At 36.4% G+C, this 17,578-nt stretch overlaps 1 pseudogene; it reads left to right on the top strand.

Annotated features, from left to right (window-relative positions):
• Positions 1-14,796: 14,796 nt before the first annotated feature.
• Positions 14,797-16,123, top strand: LOC119509399 (annotated as a pseudogene).
• The last annotated feature ends 1,455 nt before the right edge of the window (positions 16,124-17,578 follow it).

The raw sequence follows: 17,578 nt of genomic DNA, 5'->3' as shown, positions 1-17,578 counted from the left end.
TTGGAGTAGCTTGTGTTTATGAAACGTTGCATTGTTTCTCTTTAACTTGTGATTTGCTTTTTAATTTGTAATAAAGTTAATATTTATTTATATGATTAATAGCAATGTATAATTCATCAGAGAGAAAATCTAGACAGCATTAAGTAATATGTTATTAACATTTTGTAATGATCCTGTCTTTCTAGATAAAATTTCATGCTGCTCACTTCTTAATACACACGGACAAAGTTGGAGAGATCAGAAAAATCACGTAAGATACAGTCTTTTAGCCTCTGTTCTAGGTTTTAAATCACTGAAGCTTTTCCTGTTCCTTTTTTTTTTTTTTATCCTTTCTGGCCAAACTCCAAATAGATGGAATGCATTTATATTTTCAGAATGCCGTATGTCCCATTTGATCTCTTTGAATGGAATGAAGATAGGGTAGGTAGGGTGTGTCCCTCATTCAGCTCCAGAAAAGTCTTTGTAGCTACTATATTGGAAGCATGTTTTTAAACACCAGCCAATTGCTATTCTACCCAAATGTTCTCCATGTAATATGGGAATAATTCTCCCATCAGTTGTGAGGTGTCCTTAAAAATGACGCATAGATCTTCAAACAACCTTTCTCTCAGGTTGTTGGTAGAGTCAAGTAGATATGTCTGCTATCCAGTGCACGCTTTTGCCCACATATTGAGGAGAACTGCCTTTAAGTCACTCAGCAAGAAGAGAAAAGCCCATTTTCATTTTCTAGAAAAGAAGAGCAAGTTATATGTATATAGAGCTGATATTTTTATTACAAGGTGCTTTAATTTGAAATTATATATGCATGAGTTTCATTGTCACTGACATAAGCTATCTATTCTACATTTTAATTTTCCTAATTACTTCTCACTCAATGAAATTTTAAAACTATATATAACCCATTTATACCCCCATGGGGCTGATACTACCCTACTGAGAATGCATGCCTTAGAATGTTAATATTGTGTAAATCTTCAAAAAGAAATACACATTCAGGAAAGAAATCTTTTTTAACAAGTGGGATAGGTTATCTTTAAGCCAGGTGTATATACATTAATTAATCTTAGTGTAAATATTTGATTACAATGTAAAGAGACAAATATGGACAAATTCATAGACCCATTACATGCCATTCATAATAATTTTTTTAAAAATATTCAGTCTTATTGAGATATAGTCACATATCCTGCAGTCATCCACAGTGTGCAATCAATTGTTCATAGAGCTGTGCATTCATCACAATTTCTAAACATTTTCACTGCTCTAGAAAAAGATAAAAAGATGAATAAAAATAAAAGTATAAAAACACCCAAAAAACTCCATCTCTCATGCCACTCTATTTTTTTATTTAAATTTTATCTCCATTTTTCTACTCATCTCTTCCATACATTGGATAAAGGGAATATAAGCCACAAGGTTTTTTTTTTTTTTTTTAAATCTTCATTTTATTGAGATATATTCACATACCATGCATCATACAAAACAAATCGTGCATTCGATTGTTCACAGTACCATTACATAGTTGTACATTCATCACCTAAATCAATCCCTGACACCTTCATTAGCACACACACAAAAATAACAAGAATAATAATTAAAGTGAAAAAGAGCAATAAAGTAAAAAAGAACACTGGGTGCCTTTGTTTGTTTCCTTCCCCTATTTTTCTACTCATCCATCCATAAACTAGACAAAGGGGAGTGTGGTCCTTATGGCTTTCCCAATCCCATTGTCACTCCTCATAAGCTATATTTTTATACAATCGTCTTCAAGATTCATGGGTTCTGGGTTGTAGTTTGATAGTTTCAGGTATCTACCACCAGCTACCCCAACTCATTAGAACCTAAAAAGGTTTGTCTAAATTGTGTGTAAGAGTGCCCACCAGAGTGACCTCTCGGCTCCTTTTGGAATCTCTCTGCCACTGAAGCTTATTTCATTTCCTATCACTTCCCCATTTTGGTCAAGAAGATGTTCTCCATCCCACGATGCCGGGTCTACATTCCTCCCCGGGAGTCATATTCCACGTTGCCAGGGAGATTCACTCCCCTGGGTGTCTGATCCCATGTAGTGGGGAGGGCAGTGACTTCACCCACCAAATGGACTTAGCTAGAGAGAGAGGGCTGGATTTGAGCAACAAAGAGGCATTCAGGAGGAGGCTCTCAGGCACAACTATAGGGAAGCCTAGCCTAAGCTTCAGTGGCACAGAGCCAGAAGGTTTTTGCAATCACAAAGTCACACCATGTAACCTACAGAGTTATACCATCAGCTTCAAGAATCAAGGTTTTGGGGTTGCAGTTTGACAGTTTCAGGTATTTCCATCTTGCTGTTCCAGTACACTAAAGACTAAAAAGGGATAGCTATATAGCACATAAGAACATACTCCAGAGTGATCTATCAATTCCATTAGAAGTCTCTTATCCACTGAAACTTTATTATGTTTCATTTTGTTTCCCTCTTTTGGTCAAGATTTTCTCAATCCCATGAAGCTGGGTCCAGGCTCATCACCAGGAGTTATGTCCCACATTGGTAGGGAGATTTACACTCCTGGAAGTCATGTCCCACTTATGGGAGAGGGCAGTGGGTTTACCTGCTGAGTGGGCTTAGTGGGAGAGAGACCACATCTGAGCAACAAAAGAGGTTCTCTGGGGGAGAGCCTTAGGCACAGTTATAATTGGGCTTAGCCTCTCCTTTGCAGTAACAAGCTTCATAAGGGCAAGCCCCAAGATCGAGGGCCCAGCCTACCAAATTGGTAGTCCTCAGTGCTTGCAAGAACATCAGAAATAACCCAGGTGGGTAAGTTTAATATTTTGGCACTCTTCTTGAGTTCCTCAGGGGGGCCCTAGAAATACATTTAAAAAAAAATTTTTTTTTTGAAATAAATTCAAACTTAGAGGAACAGTTCCAAAAACAATACAAACCCCATACACAGAACTCCAGCATATCCTGATCCCCCTCCCTGATACCATGATTCACCAACTTTAACATCCTGTCACACCACCATTTCTTTCTTTCCCTCCCTCCCTCCCTCTGTCCCTATCTATCATCCATCATCTATTGCTCTGTCTTCTGAGAGCAAGCTGCACACATCCTTGAACAAACAGTATAATTCACCTATACATTTCCCATGAAAAAGCACATTCTTTTATGCAATCCCATTAAGCGTAGCTAAGAAGTTCAAGAAATTCAACATTAATGCAAAGTGTACATTCTATATTTCCTTTTATTTTCTTATGTCCCAACTGTGTCCCTTTGAGCCTCCTCTCCTCTCCTCCATCCTCAGATCCCATCCAGGATCATCCTTGGCATTTAATTGTCATTATCTATTTAGACTTTTTTTTTCAATTGTGTAAACATATATACAGCCTAAATCTTCCCATTCCAACCCTCTGTAGCATTCCGTTAGTTGGATTAATCACATTTAGCATGTTGCAATGCCATCACCTTCCTACAATCCATTACTAGAAATTTCCCTTCACCCCAAACAGAAACCCTACACTCATTTCTTAACTCCCCATTGCCCCTTCCCCTACTTCTCATAATCCATGCTCTACTTTTCATCCCTATGGTCATATTCTCTGATACTTTGTGTTTACCATGGGGCTTAAATTTAACATGTTAAATCTCTAACAATCTTGTTTTTCTTTGATACCAACTTCACTTCCATAGGACACATAAACTATGTTCCTATACTCCTCCATTCCTCCACCTTTATGTAGTTCTTGTCAGAAATTACGTATTTTATGTTGAGTCCAAAACCACTGATTTATCATTGCAGTTTATGTATTTTAGATCTGTAGGAAGTAAATAGTGCAGTTACAAATCAAAAATACAGTAGTATTGGTATTCATATTCACCATGTGATCTTTACTGGAAATCTTTATTTCTTCATGTGGTTTCAGTCAATTCTTTAGTGTCCCTTCCTTTCGGCCTGTGTAATTCCCTTTAGCATTTCTTGTAGGGATGATCTACTGGGGACGAAGTCCCTCAGCTTTTGATTATCCGGGAATGTTTTCATCTCCCCCTCATTTTTAACATCCAGATGTTTTGTGAACCTTCCAAGTCTCTGGTGGTTATTGATTTCTATTTGTATTCCATTGTGGTCAGAAAATGTACTTTGAACAAATTCAATTTTTTAAAATTTATTGAGGCTTGCTCCATGTCTCAGCATATGGTCTATTCTGGAGAAAGATCCCTGACCACAAGAGAAGAATGTGTGTCCTGGTGACTTGGGATGCAATGTTCCATATATGTCTGTCAAATTTCTCTGTATCTCTCTCCTTTCTTTGTTTCTCTGTCGGTAGGGCTCCCTTTAGTATCTGAAGTAGGGCAGGTCTTACATTAGCAAAATCTCTCAGCATTTGTTTGTGAAAAATTTAAGGTCTCCCTCAAATTTGAAGGAGAGATTTGCTGGATAAAGTATTCTTGGTTGGAAATTTTTCTCTCTCAGAATTTTAAATATGTCATGCCACTGCCTTCTTGCTTCCATGGTGGCCACTGAGTAGTGACTACGTAGTCTTATTTTATTACTTTTGTATGTGGTGAATTGTTTTTCTCTGGCTGCTTTCAGAACTTTCTCCTTCTCCTCAGTATTTGACAGTCTCATCAGAATATGTCTTGGAGTGGGTTTATGTGGATTTAATCTATTTGGAGTTCGCTGGGCATTTATTCTTTGTGTATTTATATTGTGTAGAAGGTTTGGGAAGTTTTCCACAACAATTTCTTTGAATACTCTTTCTAGACCTTTACCCTTCTCTTCTCCTTCTGTTACACCAATGAGTCTTAAATTTGGACATTTTATTTTATCTGTCATATCCCTGAGATCCATTTTGATTTTTTCAATTTTTTCCCCTGTTCTTTCTTTTGTTCTTTGATTTTCCATTCTGTAGTCCTTGAGGATGCTGAGTTGTTCAGCTTCCTCTGGTTGTGTACTATGAGTATCCAGAATCTTTTTAATTTGGTCAACAGTTTCTTTTATTTCCATAAGATCATCTATTTTTTTTAATTTTATTTTCTCTTACAAGTTCTTCTTTATGCTCTTCTAGGGTCTTCTTCATGTCCTTTATATCCTGTGCCATGTTCTCATTGTCTTTAGTTCTTTGATTAATTGCTCCACGTACTGTGTCTCCTCTGATCTTTTGATTTGGGTGTTTGGGTTTGGGTCCTCCATATCATCTGATTTTATCACAGGCTTTAAAATTTTCTGTTGTTTTTGGGCTCTTGGCATTTGCTTTACTTGATAGGGTTCTTTCAGAATATGAAATACACCAATCTCTAGTTTGTCAGATCTACAGCTTGGTGGCATACGCTTTCTCTAACTACGCAGCAGATGGTGTCCACAAGTCACCTATTCCCCTCAAGTCAGTTCTCCCCAACTTTGTCTTTGTGGTGTGTGGGGGTCTGATTCTTGTGGGGTTCAGTTGGTGCACCAAGTTTGGGTATGTGGTTTGTGCTGTCTGCCCTGAATGAGGAGCATGTGTCTGAGGGGTTTGGGAGGCAGGGCAGCTTTAATAATCAAACCTCCCAGGTGTTCCCAGAGATTTAAGAGTGTTGCAATAGTCAAATCCTTCATTTCAGTCTTGCCACAGATTGTCTCTGCTGCAGATCCATGAGTCCTTGGTATTGGTGTAGGGTCCCTGGGATTTCTGAGCAGACCCCCCTTCTCAGCTGTGCTCTTCCAGGAGCTCTGCTGAGGGAGGGCTGTGCCACATCACAAGAGCATGCTGGCCCTCCAGAGAAGCCCTGGGCTGCTGGGCCATGCAGGGACATTCCCAGCCTGTTGTAAAGGTGGCTGAATGGGGTGTGTTAATTTCCCCCTTTTTGCACAGCTACGCCTTCCCAGCTCCGGGACAATTAGCTGTGTGTGCACTAAAGTCCACTGTCCACAGCCAATACTGTGGCATGTGCATGGTGCTGCAGGAAATACTCCCGTCACACTGGGACCCTTGGTGTAGCTCTGGACTGTGGTCTCCAGCCCACCAGGAAGATGGCTGCAAGGGGCATGGTTTCTTTCTCCTTTTGGCTCCCCTCTGTGCTCCTGGCTCTGAAACAGTTAGCAGCGAGTGTGGGAAGGGCTTTCTTCCATGCCAGATATTGAGGCATCGGCACAGCCCATTCCTGCTGTGCTTCACTGTGTGGTTCTTGCAGCCATATCTGCAGCTGCTCCTGGGTTGTTTTTTTTTTAAGAAAAGAACTAGTCCATCTCCAAATGTCAACCCACAGTTTCCCCACACTGCAGCATGGCCCCTGGACTTTCAGCTGGCTCATTCACTTGTTTCAGAACTCAGACTCCCGGTTTCACCAAATGCATGGTCCCTGTGGATTTAGTAGACCTTGCCTGGCTGGTGCATTGCTGGAACTGCTGTTCTGGGTCACTTTCTGGCTTTTATCTAGTATTTTTCATGGAGGTGTTTTTTTTTGCCCTGTCTCAACTAGCCGCCATCTTAGGTTCTCCCTGGAAATACATTTTTATTCTCTCCCCAAATTACTTGGGGATGTATCAGGATTTCACACTAACCTGTACAAACCTATTCAAAGTCTCCTATAATTATGGTATTTGAATAAGCTGATGATGCATGTTAAATTATTTAGTGTGCTACAGAAAATATAGATCCTGCACCACAGGCAAATCTCTTCCCTTGGTCCTTACACAGAAGTTGAAGTTGTATAACACAGTCAATATCATCCTTTACCCTTTGGCCTGATTTGCTTCCATTAAATGCAGCAAAGGCAACATTCCAAAGCTAATGTCTATGAGAGGGGGATATAAGGAAAGGATATGGTATTCTTGGTGGTGGTATTGTTGTCTTACATAATTGCATGGTATTTTGTTTTTATTTTTTCTTCTATCTTTTTAATATTCTTTTGAAAATAATTTTTAAAGTTAGATTTGCTAATAAAGAGAAGATATCTCTATATTTTCTTTTTAAAATTAATTGTGTATATGTGTATGTGAAGTCCAATTATAAAGATGAAAAAAATCACCCATATAATACTCCTTAACATTGTTTTGATTTCTGTTTTTTTTGTTTTCCATATAAGATACTATTGTATGCAAAAGTTTTCATATAAATATTTTTTAATGTACACCCACTATGCAAACAAAGGTAATTATAGCTTTTGATGATCTTCCACCCAGCAATATGCCATCACAGTATTGTTTTATTTAATTTTTCTTTACATTTATTTAAGAAATAAAATTATAACTCTTTCTGTTTTCATTAGTAAGTATTTTATAGGTATAAAATACTGTATTAAATGTGATGAAATGGGGGTTTCTAACATGTCTCATAAATCTTATTTTCTATTGATTTCATCCTAGGAATACTGCATGGGCATTCATTTGTCCCAAATTGTGTTCATTGAAGAACAGGCAGCTGACATTTTGAAAAGGTTAGGTCTATATATTACAGTCTTTATCATACTCAAAAAATGTTTCCGTGAATCAACCTGAACTGATTTATTGTGATGCCATGACTGCATATTTGGAATGAATCTAATACTGTGTTTTGGAGCTTTAAAAATAAAAGTCACTGATCAGGAGGAAAATACATTAAGAAGATAGTGTGATTTAGTAGTATATGAAGTCATTCTTAAAGAATGAATAAAGTACTAAGGTTTGCTGCAATTTATTCTCATGTCATTGTAAATAAATATGGGCTAGCTATCACTGTATATATTTCCACACCTTCTTTCACATCTTTGTGCTTGTAGTTCAGTATATAAAATCAGAAATGACTCATGTGAGAAAAAAGAACTGACTTTAGTCCATGTCTAATTAATCATCAAGTTTATTAACCATCTTTGACTTTTTCAGGGATCAATGTTAAATAGATATTATAATAGTTATTATCCAAGCTGGGGCATTTATAAGAATAATATTAAGATTGCATTATATGAATAATATAATAATATAATATTTTGGGTTAAAGTTCCACCATGTCAGTTATTTACTTGTAGCTATTCTAATACCCTAGAAACTAAAAAAACAATATTTCTATGAAGATTCAGTGTTTGTAATCTTTTGTTAAATGCTGTTTTATCTGTTGCTACCCTTCCCTCTCATTTGATCACTTTCTCAATCCTCAGGGATATCTGGACAGTGACCACCCTAAGTTCATATTATAAAAGGGTGTCAACATAATGGGGAAGGGGGATGTGTGTGGCTGATGTTCTTGAAGAGGCCATTGCCTCTGGGATTTGGGACTTATCTGACATAGTTACACTCTGGAGGATTTAAGTTGAGGAATACCAAATTTGGATTTAAGTTTCTAAAAATCAAATCTGAGCAACAAGAGATTGTCTGCAGAAATTCTTAGGTGTAATTATAGGTTGGCTTAACTTCCCCATTACCGTATGAAGTTTCATAAGTGCAAGCCTCATGATTGAGGGCTTGGCTTACTAAATTGAGAATCCTTAATGCTTAAGAGAGCATCTGGAATTTCCCAGGTCAGAACATCAATAGTTCCATATTTTATTTACAGTCACTCAAGGGACACTGCTTATACTTTTATTATCTGCCCAATATACTGTGAACTGTATCAGAGTTTTACTTTATTTAATATACACAGAATTCCACTATCACATTCTGTATTCTAGGCTCCATGTGTTTAGGTTGTTTAAATGAATTGGCCAGACAGATTAATTTATATTGTGTGCCTCAGATTATTTAAATTTTGTACAAAATAAACATCTCTTCCTTTGGTCTCACACAGAAGGTAAAGTTTTAAAATAGAGTTTTAAAATAGAGATATTTATATCCTTTATCCTATATTCTGATTTATCAGATGAGCTTGTTCATATATCTAATTGAAGTCCGATCTCTTTTTTGGCATCTTTAAGGTTGCTGTATGGAGTAGTGTGATTTTCAGAGCTGCAGAACTTTAACTCTGAGTCTTAGTTGTGACACAGATACCCAAAGTTCACAGAAATACCAGGTTATTCACATAAAGCACAGCATCTCAGAATTTAGAAATAACACTTAAAAACTCAGGAATAAATGGAACTGTTGTAAGAGCTTCCATTCTAGGCTCCAGTTTTCTTATATGTATTTTCTAAATGAGACCATATGATATTTGTCCATCTGTTTCTGGCTTATATTGGTCACCACAATGTCTTCAAGGTTCATTGACCTCTTTGCATGCCTCACAACTTCCTTTATTTATGACTGCAGATTTTGTTGAGATCTACTCACATGGCATGTATTCTATCTAAAGCAAATAATGTATCACATTATCCTCAGTTGTACTATCGTCACCCTCAATTTTAGACAGGTTTTATTGTTCTGAAGAGAATGAACAGATAGACATAGCCAAACAAAAGAGAAAACCCAATTTAACCCTAGTATTAGTGTGGTACTAGTGAGGTACTCCTTGTTAAATATGATCCATAGCATGCAATTGATAGTTTTTCCCATATACCACTCTATTATTAACTCTTTATACCAAGTGTCATACCTTTGTAGTAGTTCATGCAAGTACTTATTTATTTTTGTAGTGCTAATTGGTGAGAAATATGACTTTAAACAACCCCTTTCAAAACATACTCACGTTCAATATGGCCCTATTACGTATAATCAGACTAAAGAACTACTATCACATCTATTCATTCCCATACATTTGCTTTCAACCTCATTAACGACCCTGAACCTATTAGGTGACTCCCCCTCCCTTATCTAGCTTTTATCTCCAGGTCCCCTATATGCTACATTTTAAGACTCTGTGTTTACAATTTTTAGGGGGTTCATATTAGTTTTGTGTAAGTAATATGACTGTTCTATTTTACAATTTAGAATTAACATGTAAAAGCTGCATTTTTAGGGGGTTCATATTTTCTGCCTGGCTTATTTCACTTAACATTTTGTCCTCAAATTTCATCTATGTTCTCCCATCCTTCAGGACCTCATTCCTTCTTACTGCTGCATAATATTCCATTGTACATATATACCACATTTTGTTTATCCACTCATCTGCTGATGGACACTTAGATTGTTTCCATCTTTTGGCAGTTGTGAATTATACCACTATGAACATGTATTTGTGTCACTTTTTTAAGTTCTTCTGTGTATATACTGAGTAGTGGAATTGCCAGGTCATAGAGCAACTTGATATTTAATTTTCTGAGGAATCAACAAAAGGTCTTCCACAGTGGTTGTATCATCATACATTCCCACCAGCAGTAAGTATTCCAATTTCTCCAATCCTCTTCATTTGTAGTTTTCTGCTTGTATAATGGCAGCCCTTCTTACTAGTGTGAGATGACATCTTATGGTTTTGATTTGCATTTCCTTAATAGTTAATGAAGGTGAACATTTTTTCATATGCTTATTAGCCATTTGTGTTTCATCTTTGGAAAAACATCTATCCATATCTTTTGCCCATTTTATAATTGGGTTGTTTATTCTTTTGTTGTTGAGTTGAAGGTTTTCTTTATAGATGCTGGATATCAAAGCTGTATTAAATATATGATTTCCAAGTATTTTCTCCCATTATACTGGCTGCCTGTTCACCTTTTTGAGTAATTCCCTTGAGGCAGAGAAACATTTGATTTTAAGGGTTTGCCATTTATCTATTTTTTCTTTCATGTGTCTATTTTTTATCTGGTTTTTCTTTGATTGCTTGTGCTTTGGGTGTAAGATCTAAGGTACCTCCAATTACTAGGTCTTGAAGATGTTTCCCTATATTTTCCCTATATTTTCTTCTAGGTGTTTTATTGTACTGTCCCTGTCAAGTCTTTGATTGACATTGAGTTCACTTTTTTGGGGGGTGTGAACTAGGAGATCTCTTTCATTCTTTTGGTATGGATAGCGAGTTCTCCCAACTCTTTTGTTGAAAAGACTGTTCTGTTCCAGTTCAGTGGCTTAGGGGGTCTTGCTGAGTCAACTGATTATAGATCTGGGAGACTATTTCCAAACTCTCAATTAAATTTCATTAATCAATATGTCTATTTTGTGTCAATACCATGCTCTTTTGACCACTATGGCTTTATAATAATCTTTAAAGTCAGGAAATGTAACTCCTCCTGCTTTGTTCTTTTTCAGGATGTTTTTGGCAATTCAAGGACCTTTACCCTTCCAAATAAATTTAATAACCAGCTTTTCCGAGTATGCAAATAGGTTGTTGGAACTTTGGTATTGCATTGAATTTTTACATCAATTTGGATGAATTAACAGCTTAATGACATTTAGCTTTCCTTTCCAGGAACACAAAAAATCTGTCCACTTATTTACATCTTTGCTTTCTTTTAGCAAAGCTTTGTAGTTTTCTGTGTAGATTTCCTGTACATCCTTGGTTAAGTTTCCCCCGATACATGATTCTTTTAGTAGCTATTATGAGTGGAATTTTTTTAAATTGTTTCCTCAGTTAGGTCATTATTGTGTATAGTAAAACGACTGATTTTTTTTACATTATTCTTGTGTCCAACCACTTTGCTGAATTTGTTTATTAGCTGAATTAGCTTTCTCATAAATATCTCACATTTTCTAAATGTAGGATTGTGTCATCTGCAAAATAATGTAAGTTTTATTTTTGTTTTTCTTTATTAATCCAATTTTATTGAGATATTTTCACATTCCAGATAATCATTCAAAGTATACAATCAGTGGTTCATGGTACCATTACGTAGCTGTGCCTTCATCACCACAATCAATTTTTGTACATTTTCATTACACCTGAAAAAAACAAAAATAAGAATAAAAATATAAAAGGACATCCAAAACATTGCATATCCCTTATTCTCCTATTATTTTTTGTCTTTATTTTCTTACTCATCTGTCCATGCACTGTATAAAGGGAAAGTCAGTCATAAGGTTTTCAAATTACACAGTCTTATCATAAAAGCCAAATAGTTATAGAATCATCCTCACAAATCAAGGCTACTGGATTATAGTTTAACTGTTTCAGGTATTTCCTTCTAGCTATTCTAGTACACTAAAACTGAAAAGGGATATCTGTATAATTCATAAGAATGTCCTCCAGAATGACCTGTCAACTCTATTTGAAATCTTTCAGCCACTGAAATTGATTTTGTTTCATTTCTCTTCCTGCATTTGGTCCAAGAAGACTTTCTCAATCCCATGATGACAGGGTGATGCTCATCCCTGGCTTTTATGTCCCATGTAGGGGAGAGGGCAATGAGTTTACCAGAAGAGGTGGCTTAGAGAGAGAGGCCACATCTGAGCAACAGAAGAGATTCTGTAGGGTTGACTCAAAGGCATAATCTTAAATACATTTATCTTCTGCTTGGCAGGAATAGGTTTCATAAGGGCAAGCCCCAAGATCAATTGCTTGGCCTATTAATTTGGTAGTCTCCAGTGCTTGTGTGAGAATATCAGGAATTCCCCCACTAGGGAAATTTAATATTTCCACATTTCCCTTCAGTACCTCAAGGGGTTTTTCACATATTTTTTATTCATTGCCCAAATTACTCTGTGATGTATTGGGATATCACACTATCCTCTACAAACCAAGATCTCACTCATAATCAATGTAATTCAATGCAATTATGGTGTTCAAATAAACTAACCATACAAGTTAAATTAGATAGTGTGCTACAGAAATGTAAATTTTGCACCAAATAAACATGTCTTCCTTTGGTCTCACACAGAAATTGAAGTTGTAAAACACTGTCAATATCATCCTTAACCCATTATTCTGATTTGCTTTAGTCCTAGGCAGATCAGCTTCATTCATATCTCTAATTGAAGTCTGATCTCTTTCTCAGCTTTTTCAACATTTGCTGTGGGGTAGTGATGACATTCATAGCTGTAGAACTCTAGCTATGAGTCTCAGGTGCCACACTGATACCTGAAGATCCAGGGAATGACCAGGTTATATACACAAAGAGCTGAGCATCTCAGAATTTAGGAATAACATAACAATTTAGGACTAGATGTGACTGATTTATCACTTTTGCTCTTGAATAATACTTTGAGCACAGAATTCAAAGTTGACCATTGTTTTCTCTTGACACTGATGATAGTATTCCATTGTCTATGACTGCCTTGTTGTGGCTGAGCAATCAACTGTAGATATTGCTGTTGACCTACGTAGGGAATCTGCCTTTTCTCTCTGACTGCTATTATGAGGGTTATTCAGTTTAACTACCACATATCTAGTTGTGGAATTAATTTTATTCCTCCTTCTTAGAGCTTGTTGGGTTAGTTAAATCTGGTAATTTATGTCTCACAAAAATTACAAATTCTCAACCATTAGCTCCTTGATAGTGTCTCTTCTCCATTCTCCTGTCTCTTTCTGGGCCTCCTATATTATTTAAATGTACCTGTTCTGACATTTGAATGAAGTCATTCAATATAAATACTCATGTAACTTTCTTTTTTCACTCAATGTTTCTGCAGTTCAGCCATGTTGATGCACATGGCCATAATTCATTCATTTGTGTGCTCTATACCATTCCAGTGATTGAATATACCAGGCTTTTTTCACCCCACTGTTCTGTGAACATTAGAGCTGTTTCTGGTTTCTGGCTATCATGAACAATGGATCTATTAATGTATTTTATATTTCCCCTGCTGCACATGTGCAAGCATCTCTTTTGGAAATAAAGTTGTTGGGTTATAGGGTTCAGTTTTGAATAACATGCCAAATTATTTTCCAAAGGAGCAATGCATGAGAGTTCCTGTTGACCCACATTCTGTCTGACTCTTGTGTTGTTGAATTTCTTAATTTTGCCAATTTGGTGAGTTTAAAATGACATCTCAGAGTGGTCTTAATCTGTAATTTTCTAATTATTAATGAGACGGGTACCTTTATCATATGTATGTTAGCATCTGTGTCTCCTTTTTTTAAAGCACAAGTTTATATTTTTTGGCCATTTTTCTACTATTATTAACATATCTTCTGATCCACATATTTTTCTTTCAGCGGTTGGTTTGTTTATTTTTCTGTAAAGGGACAGACTGTAAATGTTAGGCTTTGCAGGCCACATATGATTTTTATCACATCTTCTTTAAATATGTAAAAATCATTCTTAGCTTTAGTGTCAAACAAACATGGGCCTCCAGATATGCCTACCCTGTTACTTACTAAACATAGTGTTCCAAATCAAATAGACAGTTAAGATGTTTGTACTATACAATGGAGTAAATGGTAAGGTTGTTCACTCCTGGAGGTAGCTAGCCTGGACTTCAGCTATCCCAGGTCCTTCCCCCAAAACCAAGGCATTATTCTAGCATCTTCTTTCCTACATTTTTATTTTCCCTACAGTTAAGAACCCTCTTAGTTTTTGTGTGTGGGGATGGTTTTGTTGTTTTTTTTTTTTTTTTGCTTTTTATTGTTATGTTTTTATATGAATTCAACCCTGTGCCCTTTTCCAGTTATCTAAAACTTTTCTAAGGATAATTAACTGTATCAGGTTTCCATCAATCTCATTTTCCTGAAGAAGACCCTTCTGGAGCCTTCTAATTTACTCCAGTCTGAACTGTTTGCTCTCTATACCTGTCTTTTCCTTGTCATACTGGAGATTCCTTGACCTTTGTCCCTTGTTGAATTTCCTATTTCCTGTAATCCATTTCTTTCTTTTGTTTGGGTGACTTTCTCATTTTGATGGATCACATACTCCAACAGATTCCTGAGAAAGGAAGGTAGGCAAAGTTTTGGAGAAATTTTTGTCTTAAAACATCATCATTTTATTCTTATATTTGATTAGTAGTTTAAATGCATATGGAATTCTAGGACTGAAAGTTTCCTTCAGAATTTTGATAGTGCTTCATTTCCCATTCAGTTTCTAATGCTACCACTGAGAAGTTAAAATCCAGTTGAGCCCCTCCTCCCTTCCCAGCCAAGATGTCTGACATGGAGGATGATTTCATGTGCAATGAGGAGGAGGACTACGACCTGGAATATTCTGAAGACAGTAACTCCAAACCAAATGTGGGTTTCGAAAATCAGTACTATAATTCTGAAGTGTTGAAAGAAGATGACCCAAAAGCAGCATTAAGCAGTTTCCAAAAGGTTTTGGAAGTTGAAAGTGAAAATGGAGAATGGGGATTTAAAGCACTGAAACAAATGATTAAGATTAAGTTGACAGAGATTTCCAGAAATGGTGAACGGATATAAACAGCTATTGATGTATATTTGGAGCACAGTCACAGAAGAAATTATTCTGAAAAATCCATTAATTCTATTCTTGATTATATCTCCACTTCTAAACAGATGGATTTACTGCGGGAATTCTATGAAACAACACTGGAAGCTTTGAAAGATGCTAAGACTGATAGACTGTGGCTTAAGACAGACACAAAGCTTGGAAAATTATATTTAGAATGTGAGGAATATGGAAAGCTTCAAAAAATTTTGCTCCAATTACATCAATCCTGCCAGACTGATGGAGAAGATGACCTGAAAAAAGGTACACAGTTATTAAAAATATATGCTTTGGCAATTCAGATGTACACAGCACACAAGAATAACAAAAAGCTTAAGGCACTCTATGAACAGTCACTTCACATCAAGTCTGCCAACCCTCAGCCATTGATCATGGGAGTCATCAGAGAATGTGGTGGTAAAATGCACTTTAGAGAAGGTGAATTTGAAAAGGCGCATACTGATTTTTTTTGAAGCCCTCAAGAATTATGATGAATGGGAGAGACCCAGATGAACCACTTGCTTAAAATATTTGGTCTTAGCAAATATGCTAATGAAATCGGGAATAAATCCGTTTGACTCACAGGAGGCCAAGCTGTACAGAAATGATCCAGCAATTCTAGCAATGATGAATTTCATAAGTGCCTCTCAGAATAATGACATCACTGAATTTGAAAAGATTTTGAAAACAAATCACAGCAACATCATGGATGATCCTTTCATAAGGGAACATATTGAAGAGCTTTTGCAAAACATCAGAACACAAGTGGTCATAAAATTAATTAAGCCTTACACAAGAATGCATATTCCTTTTATTTCTAAGGAGTTAAACATAGATGTAACTGATGTGGAGAGCTTGCTGGTGCAGTGCATATTGGATAACAGTGTTCGTGGCTGAATTGATCCAGTCAACCAACTCCTTGAACTGGATCATCTGAAGAGGGATGGTGCATGATATACTGCTGTAGATAAATGGACCAACCAATTAAATTCTCTCAACCAGGCTGTAGTCAGTAAACTTGCTTAACAGATAACAAGTTTTTACAGATGTACTTAAGGCAAAGTGCAGAGATGTAATCCTTAAAAGAACTGGGAATGGCAAAACTGCTATCGGTTGATGTGTCCTGAAAATTATTGGAGTTATGGCAGAAGTGCTTTTTTGATCAGCTGGTTTGTGTTTTGCTGATGACTTATCTGAAGAAAAACAGCTTTAATCTCCAGAGGAAAATCAAAATGCCATGGGATTTATGCTGTGTTGACATCTTGCCCTAAACATACAACATCATAATAATTTGTCATGGCAACATGACCAGAGAAAAGATTTTTGTCATGATTTTAAATACACTGACATGCTACTGTTGGTTAAATTTAAAGATGTTTTATCTGCAGAAATTCTCACAAATAACCTGCAATAACTTGAAATGTGTACTGTTTTGCACACTTCCTTTTCTCATGTATATACTAAAATATTTGCTGCATTTTGCAAAATGTCAGTTCTCCAAAAATGTATCTGTATATTTCTGTACCTGTAGGGTACTAAAGGTTTAGATGAAACCACTTAATTGTAGTGGCATACTGTCACTTAGGTTTCAAGCAGCAAAATAAACAGTACAGTTCAAAAAAAAAAAAACAACAGTTGATTCCTCTTACTTTATATATTGCATTTTTTTCCCCTCTCTGGAAGCATGAAAGATTTTCTGTTGATTTGAAATTTCACCAGAATGTGTCTTCATTTATATGTAGATTACAAGGGGTGACAGTGTGATAGTGAAAACCTTACGGATCACACCCCCTTTATCCAGTGTATGGATGGATGAGTAGAAAAATGGGGACAAAAACTAAATGAAAAATAGGGTGAGATGGGGGGATGATTTGGGTGTTCTTTTTTACTTTTATTTTATTCTTATTCTGTTTCTTTCTTGTGTAAGCAAAATGTTCAAAAATAGAATGGGGTGATGAATGCACAACTATATGTTGGTACTGTGAATAGTTGATTGTACACCAGGGATGATTGTATGGTATGTGAATACATCTCAGTAAAACTGAAGAAAAAATGCCATGAACTGGCCGTAGATGTTATATTGTTTAGAAAATATAGATCCTGCACCAAATAAACATCTCTTCCCTTGGTCTCACATGGAAATTGAAGTTTTAACACAGTGAGTTTCAACCTTTACCCTTTGGCTCGATTTGCCCTATTCTTAACCAGATCTGCTTCGTTCTTATCTCTAATTGAATTCTGATGTCTTTTTCAGCTTTTTTTTTTAACAGCTGCTGTAGGCACTAATACTGACATTCATATCTGCCGAGCTCTAGCTCTGAGTTTCAGGTGTCACACGGATACCCAGTGTTCCAGAGATCAATCAGGTTATACATAAGGGATCAGCGTTTCAGAGTTTGGAGATAGCCATTACAATTAGGAATAGATTTGACTGCTGTAAGAGCTTACAATCTAGGGACCATTACAATAATTGTTTCCCTG

Source organism: Choloepus didactylus, chromosome 14 (genome assembly GCF_015220235.1).
Source record: "Choloepus didactylus isolate mChoDid1 chromosome 14, mChoDid1.pri, whole genome shotgun sequence".
Classification (NCBI taxonomy): domain Eukaryota; kingdom Metazoa; phylum Chordata; class Mammalia; order Pilosa; family Megalonychidae; genus Choloepus; species Choloepus didactylus.
This window is presented reverse-complemented; position numbering and strand designations above follow the sequence as displayed.